Here is an 11,451-nt window from a genome sequence, read left to right as displayed (position 1 = left end):
TTCCACATTCACACTACCCTTTCTCCCCTACACACCTTCTTAATCCCCTACATTATTTCAAATACCTCACTCAGTTCACTCAATTTTACCCATGATAGCCTCAGTTCATCTGTCCCCCTGGCGAATCATTGCTGTATTTTCTCCATGAGCCAGCATAGTCGTCATAAATGGGGTGCCCAAAGCTGAACACAATAGGATAGATCTGATTAATTTGCTCTGCGTGCCTGGTGTATATAATGGGGGTTCGGGTGGGAAAGTCAGTAAGATTTTCCATCCATTCTAATTAACATAGGAATCTCTGCAGTGCCCACTGAGCTCTATGCTGAATTCCCACGTGCTGAAATCTACCATAATATTCCAAATAAGGTCTGAACAGTGCACCGAATTTATACTTCTTTGCTTTGATATTCTACAGTTTTTGTGATGAAACTGCCACACTAATTGTCACTTTGACAACTGTGAGCTGGCACCTTGTATCACGCGCCTAGATTATTTTGACCAGAGGTCAGTGATCTGAAACGTAAACCGATTCTCTCCACAGATGCTGCCAGACCTGCTGGGTGTTTCCAGTGCTTTCTGTTCATGTTCCAAATTTCAAGTGTCTGTGATATTTTGCCTTTGTTGACTGTCATCTGTTTTCATCAGTCCCTTTTTTGCCCTTATTGCCATTAGCCTTGTTCACACCACCACATCCAGCATGATCTCAGTAGCTGCTTTTTCTGCCTTCTCTCCCCTCCTGGATGGATTATCCCTTTTCTCTAACTCATTCTTTCTCTCCATCTGTTGGGTGGTCACCATCTAAAATGTTTATTCCAGACATCTTTCCTCCTCCTGAGTATTACAGTGTCTCTAGCTGTTAGTCCGGCCCACTGATTTTGAGATCGGATAAATCTATCTACTAATGTTTTTTGCATTTGTGGTGATCCTAGATATATTTCACTTCCGGGATCTTCTATGTCTTGCAAGCTGCACGTAATACTACACTTCCTTGTCCTACTCTACTAAATACCTGTCCTGATATATTAACTACATCTCATCTGAGAGGCTGAACCTTTGTCTCAGGGGTGGAATTCCTGACTCTGAGTCAGAAGGTGCAGAATTTGTGATTCCACAAATTCACTGCGGACAATCCCAGTGAGCGGAGTCCAGGACAATCCCAGTGAGCGGAGTCCAGGACACTGGTTCAGAATTTTGAGTTGTCATCCCATCATTTGGGTTGTGGGAGCAGATAAAACTCTCCCAGTGGGTTGGACTAACCAACCCGTCGGCTGGTACGGAGATGGTTATGGCCAGGGAGGATGTGTTGACATTGCAGCCTGTCAGGTTGTTGACCAGCCTGTGAACCTTCCCACTGCTGTGAAGTTAAGAAAAGCAACATCAACCTGACTTGGTCAGATGGGTCAGCCCAAGTCTCTGTAAGGCCTAAATCCTTCAGATCTACCTCACTCTGTGACTCCCCTCTCAGGTCATCTCACAGGCCGCATGTGACCTACTCACTTCGGCAAGGAACACTCCAGGTTCCTGCTCCTGCCACAGAGTTTATGGCAGGAGGAGAACATTCCGGCTGTGGCGTATAAATCTCATTTGCCACATATTAAAGTGAATATTGTTTGCCCTTCTGCCTTGAAGGTGCTGACCACTGCTGGACAACTGTTACATGGACACCAGCAGATCCTCCGATATCTCAACCACGTTCTATTATCTATGTGCGAACCCAGTCACTACATGCTGGCAAGGTATTTGGTCATGGAGAAGCATCAAAGCCAGGCCTGATCCTGTTCTAAACATTGACATTTTCCAGCAGAGGTAACTAGAATCTGATGATCTCACTTCAGCTACCCCTTCCCCTCAAGGAGTCAGCCAGGAGCCCTTGGGCGCCCATATGAAGGGGGATGAGCAGGTGTGCACACCAGGGCCATCCACCCAGGTGACACCAGGAATGTCCAGCCTATTCAAATCCCCTCTTCCAGCGACCCCAGCAGCTCCAGCTCCACATCTTGAGGAGGGTGCCACTGCCACACAGCAGGTCCCCAAAAGCAGGCCGGGACCCTCCAGGTCTCGGCTCTCCAGAGGACGCCTGTCAAGGTCGTCAAAGGCAGGGTGTAGCAGTCAGCAGGCTGCCTCTGTCTCTGCTGTGGATGTCCGGGGAGCACCAAGACGCAGCGGCAGAGTTAGGAAGGTTAAGAAGATGAAGTTGTACAGCTTGGGCAGGGGTGTAAATCACTTGTACATACTGTTCCCTATTGTCAATAAACTCCCAAGAATGTCTCCCTGCTTATGGCTCCTTGTTCTGATGAGCAGTGTTCGTGTCACTGGCATAGGCAATGTAAAGGTGCATGGAGGTGGCATGGGGTGGGTGGTCGGGGCGGGTGTGCGGGGATGAGAGGTGAGGCTTAGAGGTCTTTAAATGATGTTGGGAACTGGGCAGTTGCGTTGGAGAACCAAGGTGAGCCTTCCATGGTTCCACCCGCACTCCTCACAAATTCCATTGCAGCTCACAAGGTGAAACCTGACCACTGTGCGAAAAGACAAAAATCCTGGGCAAAGTCACACATGGGGTTGGGTCTGTATTTCAGAAAGCGGAAGAGTTCACAGTTCCAATTTACCAGAGCCCACGGGAAAATCCAGCGCCTAATCTATAAAGTTTAACATCTCACCACATGAGGCATTTCTCCACTAAGCCGTGGAGATGACATTAATACAGAATACTTCCTCACTCCTCTAGTGATATGTGATAATATTTTGGGGGTAAAGATTATCTTTTGGTACCAAGATGGCTTGCTGTGGTAACAGTTGAGTGCAGCACAAAGTTCGCTTGTCAACTTGACTAAGGGAAGCACACGGACTTCTAATAGTCCACCCCTGTACCACTACAAGTCAAGTTGCTGAACAAAACCAGTAGGAGGCAATATGGAAACAGCAAGTACCACAGATTATTTATTTGCCGTTGGGATAGACTTTCTCACTCTCTGAATTTCAGGCACCGCTACTGAGCCCAGTCACTAATTAACACAACACGTTTACTTGTTGATGCATCTGGTATCACTTTCAACATTCATATTGCAGAACTCCTGTCTGATGACTGGAACAACAGAGTGGAGATCTAATTATATAAACTTAACATCAATGATATAACTAGTGCTTACTTCAGCTGATTTTAAAACAAGTGCTGGTTTAAATATATAACATCAGCATTTATATAATACAATGTCATTCTGTATTCATTGAGGGGAGCTATTACAAGATTATTACTGAAGCAAGATGACATAGTCATTATGTTATCTGTGGAATAAAAATTGTGATATTTTGTGCTTTTCAATAATTACTTAAAAGTTCAATCAGCCATTGTAACATTCGTTGTGGGCCAGTTTTGAGGCCCAGCGCATTATAGTAGCTATGGAGGTCCAGCAGTGAGTGATATGTTGATGTTAAGGCACAGTGTTACAACCAGGTGAGGAAGAGTGAACTGGCTCCCCTCTATTCAGCCTCCTCGGTTGGTCACGCAAAAGTTTTGAAATTTCCCATGGATGCCTTTTTCAAACCCAAAAGTGTTTTTTACTATTCATGCAGTGTACAATAAGGAGCTAATCAACGAGATTTCCTTGAGTCAAAGAAAGAGCAAGTTTATTAGCCACTAAACCTGAGGGGGAAATAAAGACGCAACGTCACATGCACACAGATATCAGAAGTAATAGAGTCCAAATAAAAGTTAAAAGAATATACGGTTAGAAGTCCTTTGCTTGTCTTTGAGGGGTAGACTGTTAAGTGTTGCGGCTAATTGAAGTTATATGGTTCCTTGGAGCAGGTAGATGTAGAAGGTGTTGCAATTCTTACAAGACCTTGGTTTGTTGGTAGGTCTTAGGTACTCTGATTTCTTGAACTGGGTGCTGAGCTTATTCCGAGGGGGAGAGAAAAGCTCCTTCCTGCTCCATTAGCAACTTATCCAGATTCCTCTGCTTCTGCTTGGCAAACCCAGTTCTTAAAGTCCAGCTCACTGTTCATTCCAAAGGAATTTGATTACCATGTCCACTGTAGTCATCATTGTAGAATAAGTAATCACACTTTGGATGTTTTATCTCAGAAACGTTTGGCACATTTGAAGATAGTAGAAATCAACAGGATGGGGTTCTTTCATCCTCCACAGGGGGTTTTGAGTGTCTGTTTGGTTGTATATCCTGGCTGGCTAGCCGTTCCCCACTGTTTTGATGGACTCTTGGTTTCCACTGGAGAGGTAAGCTCATAAAGATGCAAATGACATGTTCATTCCTTTCAACAGACCTTTTAGAAGTGGACTTTGGCACCCCCAAGAGTGACATTCCATGAGCAATCATGTCAGAGTGTGTCTGCAGTGCAATCCATATAGTAACTTAGTGGCCAAATTACATTTCCAGACATCAGATGACTTGTGGCAGCCATCTTTAGTCAGTGTTCTTTTTCTTGTCTCTAAAGAGAAGGTCCTCTTTAACCAGTTTAGTATGTTTTTGGTTAGCTGGTGAAGCTATAGTTAGATCCCACCCATTCACAATTTCCCGTCATTGTGACAATAGTGGGAGGAAAGCAATAGGCAAATGTGAAAGGTCATCAGAGAGTGGGAGATCAGAAAAGAGCCTAAACATGAAAATGTTATTAGATAGATAAATGTTGAGTTTGAAGAGATATATTTTATAACATTATTGTTCCTTATCATTTCAGTTACATTTTTTCCATTTTTCCCACTAGGTCTTCCTGCACTATTCCACAACCTCAGGAAGTAGACCAGATGACCTGCTCACTCATTAACTGAGCTAAAGTGGCCTCTGATTTCTTCTCCTTCCCCGCGGGAAAACAACGTTGGCAGCTGTTATGTCTTCTGGTTCCCATGATTTAAGAAGTAGTCACATTTTAGACTCAAAATGCTGGAGCTTCATTGAGTGCATTTCTTTCTGCTCTTCAAGTGGTTGGGTGGACTGATAGACTGCCACATTGTTGCTCAGCACATGACTCCAGCGTAGCAGTAAAACGTGGCACCCTGGATGGACATTCTCATGCCAATTCATTCCCATTTCTTTACAAATATTATAACAATATAACAATAAAACAGCAGCATTTCTGAGCTAGAGGGAAAGGTGTGGTAAGTTAGCAAATTCATAAAGGTAGTGCAGCCAATAGGTACAGAGAACCAACCTGTGTCAGCTAACTTACTTCCTATAATCTAAAAACGTGAGGAATAAAATAATTTGCATACATATATATGAAGTAAATTTATGCAATTATTTTGCTGGTACTGCCAAAATATCCCACAACATAAAGGCCAATCCTTCTCCATATTTCATAACTCACTGTTTGATTGGATAGGTATTACAACTGCTAGCATTAGAAGGGCAATAGAATATAATATATTGCACCAGTCCTAACATGCCCAGGGCATGGATTCTCTTCATTGACACTGTTGCCTGGTCATGAAATGAAGGTAAGAATGAAAAAAACCTGTAATGCAGCAATTTTCACGACCTTGGGACAACCCAAAGCGATTTGCAACCAATGAAACATTTTGAAGGGTGATGTCTGTTGTAACAGGGAAGTATAGGGGCCAACTTGCACACAGCAAGGTCCCATAAACAGCAATGAATAAATGGCTATGTCATATGATTTTTGGGTGTTGATGGTTGAAGAATAAATTTTGGTCAGGGCAAATCCTCTGTTCTTCTTCGGACAGTGCCAAGGGATTGTTTGCCAGCACTTGAGAAGGTGGATCGGACCTTGGTTTAACATATTATCCAAAACATATCATCCAAAAGACCGCACTTCCAATAGTTTAGAACTCTTTCAGTTCTGTGCTGTGCCAAAACACGCGCCTCGATTCTATGCTCAAGTTCTGGGGGAGAATTTTCTCCCCGTCGGTGGGGGGGGTGGTTGGGTCATTTTACACGTTGGCAAGCGGGCCCCGCCCCCGCTCGCTTACCCGAAAGTCCTGGCCCTGGAGTAGGGTTGGAATCCACAACCAGCTGACTCAGGCGAGTGCTGCCCTGAGTTGCCCTGAGCCAAGGTTGATAGCAATGTTTCACTCATCTTATTACATGCACTAAATATTAAGAAGTACAGAGCACAACTAGCAAAAAAAAAAAGCAGGAACTATTACTGCACAACTGATTGATGGGAACTTGTTCATTCCACTTAGCTGGTTGAAATCAGCAAGATTAGGCATGAGACTGGAACCTTAAGTGAAAAACTCACACTTCGAAACCTTTCATTAAGGCATGGCTGGCTTAACGGGTAGGCTGACTTCAGTATAAAAATGGCAGGAGATCAACATGTTTATTTTAAGTATGTTTTTACAGTGCTCCCATACTCGCAGTGCCTCCCCCTCCAACTGGCTGTGCCCCCTGTACTGCCTTACAGTCTGACACAAATTAGCCAGGACCACAATTATATTAAATGTTATTTTTATTATATCCAAGTTGACAGATTTGAACTGAATCGGCACAAGAATTTCAGGCTTAGAATTTTTGTAGCAATTCCACAAAAAGCATTAGGTTTATAAAAGAACTCCATTAAAGAGCTGATTTTCATTTTGATAAAAGTTGACACCTTTTGTTAACTTCATCAAATTTAAAATCAATCAAATCAGATCAATGCTCCTTACAATATCCCAATCCCGCACTGGAGTTGCTCCATTACACTCATAAGAACATAAGTGCTTAAGTGCTGGAGGGGGTCAAGGACAGAAAATATTTGGTTAGAGCAAAGGAATGATAGAGGTACAATTACACTGCAGAACATATTCCATAGGTCACCAAATAGTGTGAAAGCAAGGAACAAATTTGCAAGCTAATTACAGCGTGCTGCAGAAACTATAGAGTGGCTATAATGGGGGATTTTAATTGTCCTGATGTAGACTAGGATAGCAATAGTCTAAAGGAGAAAGAATCCTTGAAGTGTGTTCAGGAGGATTTTCTAAACCAGTATGTTTCCAGTCTAATGAGGAGGGAGGCATTTCTGGATCTGGTGCTAGTGAATGAGGTGGGTTTATGTGGATCAAGTGTCATTAGGAGAACATTTACGGGACATTGATCATAGATTTAGGTAGCTGTGGAAAAGGACAAGGAAAAGCCAAGAGTAAAAAATTTAGTTGGAGAAGGGCCAATTTCAGTGGCATGATAACAGATTTAGTCCAGTAAATTGGAATCAAAGCTTGCGAGGCAAAACAATGGGCTGGTTTAAAGAGGAGATTAAAAAAAAACAAAAATAAAAATACCTGGAAAAAGTCAGCAGGTCTGGCAGCATCTGCAGAGAGGAACACAGTTAACGTTTCGAGTCCGTGTGACTCTTCAACAGAAATTATTAAAGAGGAGATAGTTTGGATGCAATTAAGCTACACACCTGTGGGGTCGGGGGGTGGTGGGGGTGGGGGATGCGGTAGTAGGGCAAACAAATTCAGAGATCCCTGGATGACAAAAGAGATAGAGTGTAAGATGAAACAGAAAAAGGGTGCATATGACAAAATAAAAAAGGAAAATGCTGGAAAAACTCAACTGGTCTGACAGCATCTGTGGAGAGAGAAACAAAGTGAACATTTGCAGTCTGCATGACTCCTCCTCAGAGCTAAAGAGAGGTAGAAATGAGATGGAAGTTATACTGTTGGAGGAGGGGTGGGGGGGAGTGGAGCAGGTAAAGCAGAATAGAAGGTCAGCGATAGGTGGGAGCTGAGGAGGGATTGACAGAACTGAAGCAAGGAAGTTTTGATGAACCTTTACGAAACACTGATTCAGTCTTATTTGAATATTGTGTCCTATTATGGATACCACACCTTAGGAAACTGTGACAGCAGTAGAGAGGGTACAAAAAAGATTCATGAGAAAGGTTCCAGGGATGAGGGACTTCATTCATATGGATAGATTGGAGAAGCTGGTGTTGTTCTCCTTAGAGAAGAGAAGGGTCAAAGTAAATAGGGAGAAACTGTGCCCATTGCTGGAAGGGTTGAGAACCAGGGGACACTGATTTAAGATGAATGACAAAAGGACCAACAGCGACATGGAGAAAAACTTTTTCATGCAACACGTGGTTAGGATCTGGGATGCACTGTCTGAAAATGTGGTGGATGCAGAGTTAATCATGGCTTTCAGAAGAGAATTGGGTAATTGTCTGAAGAGGAAAAATTGCAAGGCCATGGGGAAAGTATAGTTGGTGGGACTAGCTGAGTTACTCTTGCAGAGAGCCGGAATATTGGGCTGAATGGCCTCATTCAGTACTGTAAGCATTCTATAATTCTATCATAAGAAAGTCTATTGTTTCATCATGTGTTCGGGATCTAGATGGGGTTCTTTGGGGCTTGTGTATTACCCCAAAGTAAGCTGCTCAGGGCTGTAGTTAGTTAAAATTATTCCTCTTTATTTACAGTTACTGTGTATATAGTAGGACCTCTGCATGAAGTTGGAACATCTTCTCCCTCCAAATTTCTGTTACTCAATCATGTGATGTACATCATCATTATATCAGCATCATCTGCTTCTGATGGTAACCCTTTACTCTACATCTCCCCTCAGTCTTTATCCCTATCATATCTACATTCTCCTACATTGCCCTCAGAGTCTCTGACTTCACAGGGTTAGTCTCGGTGGTGCCTTGACCAATCTCCCCATTCTTGTTCTGATGTCTTTCTGAGGTGAAGGATATTCCATGCTCTCCCTTCTGCCAGTGAGTGTCCCTATCCTGGGTGACTGTGCAGCTTTGTTTTACTTCTTCTTCCTTCTGTTCAGGATTTGAATAGTAAGCCCAAGTTTCTGCTGGCTTTCTTTCCAAGGATATTAAGGCGCTATGGACTCTCCTTATAGTTCCCCAGTCTGACTCAACCCTGTACAATCTCGGTTGTGGAGTTTTTTTGATAATTGTCTTCTCCCTGTTGGTCTCGTACTTATACTCTCTCCCCGGGCTTTAGCACTGGGAAGTCACGTGCTCTGTGCCTGTGGTTAATGTTATGAGCCTGTTTGTTTCTCTGTTCTTCCTCATGCTTTTTTACCCTCTCATTTGTGGTGATTGAATTGGATTGAAGTTTGTAAGTTGTGTTCTCAATCTCTTCCCCCATCAATAACTCAGATGATGGAAAACTATTTTGTGGTGTGAAGTTCAGTAACTCAGAAAAGCTGGATTAAGGTCTTCATTCTTCTTTAGCAACTTCGTACACTTTACAGATTAGCTTCAATTTTAAGCATGCCTTTCTGCTTAGTAGAGAGCATTCTTGATTTTGAATGGCACACAGAGCGGTTTGAAGATTTCTCCATCTTTATAGAAACATAGGGGGGAATTTTCATGTTGGCATGCGGGGGAGGGCCCAGCAGAGCGATGCATAAAATGATGCGCGATGACGTCAGGCATGTGTCCCGACATCACCGTGTGTCATTCAGATCTTTCATTTGGTGGGTGCGTGCCGGAGGCGGCTGTGTGCCCGCCGAACTGTCAAAGGCCTGTTAAGGCCAATAAAAAACCAATTGAAGTCATTATCAATGCTGCAACCCTTAAGGTTGGCGGGCAGGTGAAGAGTCCAAGCGGCCTTCGCATTTTTCAGGAACCCTCATCCACGAGCGGGATGAGTTTTCCTGAAGGTTTTATTAAATAAATTAATAACTTTTCCACATTCCATAAGCATGTCCCAGCTCATGTGACACTGTCACATGAGGGGACAATTGTAAATAATTTTTAACTTTCTTTGTTAAAAATTCTCAATATGTTCTTAATCTCCATGAGGGAGCTCCGTGCCTCAGGGAGATTCCTGCGCTCTTTTGCGCGCAGGCGTGAAAGAGTGCAGGCTCCGACCCTCCCTCCTACCCCCCCGCCCACACAGGTAGCGCTGAGCGCTACCGACCATGCATCACACTGGACGGGCCTTAATTGGCCCGCCCACGTAAAATGGCAGTGCAGAGTCGATCACATGCGGCGATCAGCTCCGCACCTGCCTGCACCCGCTCCTGACCGGCCCGCCCGACAGGGAGAAATTTCTCCTCATAGAAAATAGGAGCAGGAGTAGGCCATCTGGCCCCTTGAACCTGCTCCACCAATCAATATGATCATGGCTGATCCTCTATCTCAACACCATACTCCTGCTCTCTCCCCATACCCCTTAATGCCTTTAGTGACTCAAAATCTATCTATTTCCTTCTTAAATACATTCAGTGACTTGGCCTCCAGAGCTTCCTGTGGTAGAGAATTCCACAGGTTCACCACCCTCTGAGTGAAGAAGTTTCTCCTCATCTCAGTCCTAAATGGACTACCCCGTATCCTGAGACTGTGACCCCTTGTTCTAGACCTCCAAGCTGGGAAAAACATCATCCCTGCAACCAGTCTGTTCAGCCCTGTCAGAATTTTATATGTTTCAATGAGATTCCCTCGCATTCCTCTAAACTCTAGTGAATACAGGCCCAGTTAACCCAATCTCTCCTCATACGACAGCCCTGACATCCCAGGAATCAGTCTGGTGAACCTTCACTGCACTCCCTCTGTGGCAAGTATATCCTTTTTTAGATAAGGAGACTAAAACTGCGCACAATACTTCAACTTTGCCATGAGTTAGCCTTTGACTTTTAAAGTTGTCCCATCAGGACCCTGTAATTCGATAAATAAAGGTTGCAATGTAATCTGCTGGAGCCATTTTACTTTGTCTGATAAAACAGAAACCCTGTGTCTAATTAAACTCTGTGGGGTCTCCTTCTACTTCAAGTTTAATACTCCCATATTCGTTTTCAGTATCATTTGCCTCCATTAGGAAGGTTGCTTCCTTTTTCTGTAATTCTTCCATCCTTGCAGGTCTGCGTTAACATTTTCTCCCTCTTTTTACAGGTTGTCAGCATTTGCGAGAGATCAGCAGTTTTGAAGTTGCCTATTTTTCCACAGTTGTGGCACTCTGCTCCCCCTGCTGATCATTCGTCTCGCTTGTGCGGTTTGTTCCTGCCTCACCTAAAACATTTCAAGATGGTAGTTGGTGCAATGTTCCCCGTTTTAATGGGCTTAGGCTTTGGCGCACTTAATCCCTTGTGGCCTACAGACTGAATGGTCTCACTCGATCTTCTCCAAGGACCTCGCCTTCTCCGAGAACAAACGCCTGATTTGCTTTCTAAGCTCAGTTTTCCTCACAATTTGTACTGCCTTAACTAGTGTCAAATCCTCTCTTGTCTGTAAGAGATCTAATAATGCTTCATCTAGGACCCCTACTATGATTCTGTCATGAATCAATTCATCCCTTAAGCATTCAATATGATCATATGATCAATATGATATAAGGTTCCATATTCACAGTTCCCTGTCAGCCTGTATAGATTTTAATGAATTAATCCATGCTTTCGCCTGGTCTTTGCTTTCTCTTGTTAATTTTTTTCCTTCCTATAATTAAGTTTCTGCAGATGCTGAAATATGAATCAAATGCAATCAGGACTTCTTCATAAGTTGAAGTTTCATCAACTCCCTGCCTTGCTATCATGACAT

The sequence above is a fragment of the Cetorhinus maximus genome, chromosome 11 (assembly GCF_964194155.1).
Source record: "Cetorhinus maximus chromosome 11, sCetMax3.hap1.1, whole genome shotgun sequence".
Classification (NCBI taxonomy): domain Eukaryota; kingdom Metazoa; phylum Chordata; class Chondrichthyes; order Lamniformes; family Cetorhinidae; genus Cetorhinus; species Cetorhinus maximus.
The sequence above is the reverse complement of the archived record's forward strand: the minus strand, read 5'-3'. Positions refer to the sequence as shown.